The following is a 2,721-nucleotide window of genomic DNA, read 5'->3' as shown; positions in this document are numbered from 1 at the left end:
TCAAAAAAAAAATTTAAATAAATAAATAAATAGCACTAATATTTTTTCTTAATTTCTAAAATTAAGTTTGGTGTTTCCTAGTTAGTTTTGTTTTAATTTTTCTTATTTTAATTTTTAGAATTCTGTTCTTTCTTCTTTGATTTCCTGTTTACCACATGGTGCGTTTAATCCTTTTTGGTGTTTTGTGCTAAGGAAAAATAATGAAAAGAGATCATATGGGTTACTACTCACACCCGAGTAGTGATTCATATCATTATGAATGGGGGAACTACCCAAATTTTGGTTGGCAAGGTCAAAACCAAAGAAACTTCAGTGCTCCATGTTCCAACTATCAAGAGCCACCACCTCCCTATTCATATCAAGAACCACCATCTCCATATACATACCAAGAACCATCATTTTTCTACCCATATCAAGAGCCACCATCTACCTATTCTTACCAAGAACCATCTTCTTTTTACTCTTATCAAGAATCATCACATCCTTCTTATTCTTATCAAGAACCATCACCTCCTCCTTATTCATCTCAAATACCATCAGATCTTGAGCTTCTCATGAAAGAATTCTTACATGATATAAAGACGAGTGTCAAAAATGTAGAGAAACATATGCAGTCGATTATCAAGTCATAAGAAGAGGAGCAAGCAAATTCCTTCCCAAGAGATATAATACAAGATCCTATAGAAGAAAATGAGGAAATCAATCAAAGGAGTTCATACTCCAATGAATTAGAGAACTTTCCACCCTCACACATGGAAGAAGAAGAAGATGCAAAAACAAAAGAGGTTGATGCACCAACAAAGAAGGAAGATGCACAAACAAAGGAGGTTGCAAGGGATGAAAATAATTATGGGAATCTACACTCTAATGAAGCAGAGAGTGGCATGGAGGGTGAGTTTATTGAACCACCAATTTAAGAAGTTCTTGATGAAGGGTATACTCTAACCATCACACAACACCCACATGTTGAAATCAAAGAAGTGAAGATAACCAAGGGAAGCACTGAAAAGGGAATTGTGACCAAGAAACAGAAGAAAATATCCATGAAGAAGAAATTAAAGGTCAATAAAAAGCAATCTAACCTCTACCCCAATGATAAACCCATATTTTATGATATATTTTGTGCTCAAATTAAGTGATTTATTCAATCCCTCACTCACTTATTCATGAAAATTGCATGGTTTTACTTCCACTTTCCTTATTATGTGATGTATGTGAAAAAACATGTTTCCTATGCTTTAAAAATAATTATTTTAACTACCCTTTATTTCCATTCGATGCCGTGATTCGTGTGTTGAGTAGTTTCAGATCTTCTAAGGCAGGAATGACTTAAAGGATGGAAAGGAAACATACAAAAATGGAAGGAAAGCACAAAACGGAGTTTTTGGAGAAACTGGCAGTGACGCGATCGCATGGACGACGCGGCCGCATGCCAGCGCAAAATGACAGTGACGCGACCGCGTGATTGACGCGGACGCATGACTGAAGCGACCGCGTGATAAGGAAAACTCCAGATGACGCGACCGCGTGACCCACGCGGACGCGTGACAGAGGCCACGCACCAGAAATTACAGAAAATACTCCCAGTGATTTCTGAAGCTCTTTTTGGCCCAAATCCAAGTCCAGAAGGCACAGATCAGAGGTTATGAAGTGGGGGAATGCATCCATTCAAAGGGAGTCCCTAATTAGTTACTATTCATGATTTAGATGTAGTTTTGAGGGAGAGGTTCTCTCCTCTCTCTTTTAGGATTTAGAATTAGGATTTCTTTTGCTTTCAGGATCATCTCTTTTTATCAGGTTCAATATTCCTTTTTAATTACTTATTTTCTCAATTCAATTTATGAAATTTTCTATGTTACAGATGATTCTTTTAATTAATGTTATTTGAGGTATTTCAGTTTATTATTGCTCTCTTTTATTTATGTTACTGTTGCTTCCAATTTGAAGACATTTTTATTCGAATAGATTTACTTTTCCCCCTTTGGTCTTGGTTAAGAAATCAGTAACTCAAGAGTTATCAAACTCAACATGATTTATAATTGTTACCTTTGCTAATTGAATTGAACTTCAATAATCCCAATCTTTTCTTAGGAAGTAACTAGGATCTGAAGATCAAACTAATTAGTCGCTTGACATTCCTTTGCTTTAAGTAAAGGTTAACTGAGTGGAATTAAGATTCAATTTTCATCATCATTGATAAGGATAACTAGGATAGGACTTCCAATTTCTCATACCTTGCCAAAAGTTTATTTTACAGTTATTTATTTATTTTACTTGCCATTTAAATTACTTGTTCCTCATATTTACTTTTCCCCCTTTGGTCTTGGTTAAGAAATCAGTAACTCAAGAGTTATCAAACTCAACATGATTTATAATTGTTACCTTTGCTAATTGAATTGAACTTCAATAATCCCAATCTTTTCTTAGGAAGTAACTAGGATCTGAAGATCAAACTAATTAGTCGCTTGACATTCCTTTGCTTTAAGTAAAGGTTAACTGAGTGGAATTAAGATTCAATTTTCATCATCATTGATAAGGATAACTAGGATAGGACTTCCAATTTCTCATACCTTGCCAAAAGTTTATTTTACAGTTATTTATTTATTTTACTTGCCATTTAAATTACTTGTTCCTCATCTTCAAAACTCCAATTTACAATCTTCATAACCTATAATAAGAACATACTTCCCTGCAGTTCCTTGAGAAGACGACCCGAGGTTT

Source organism: Arachis ipaensis, chromosome B08 (assembly GCF_000816755.2).
Source record: "Arachis ipaensis cultivar K30076 chromosome B08, Araip1.1, whole genome shotgun sequence".
NCBI classification, from domain to species: domain Eukaryota; kingdom Viridiplantae; phylum Streptophyta; class Magnoliopsida; order Fabales; family Fabaceae; genus Arachis; species Arachis ipaensis.
This window is presented reverse-complemented; position numbering follows the sequence as displayed.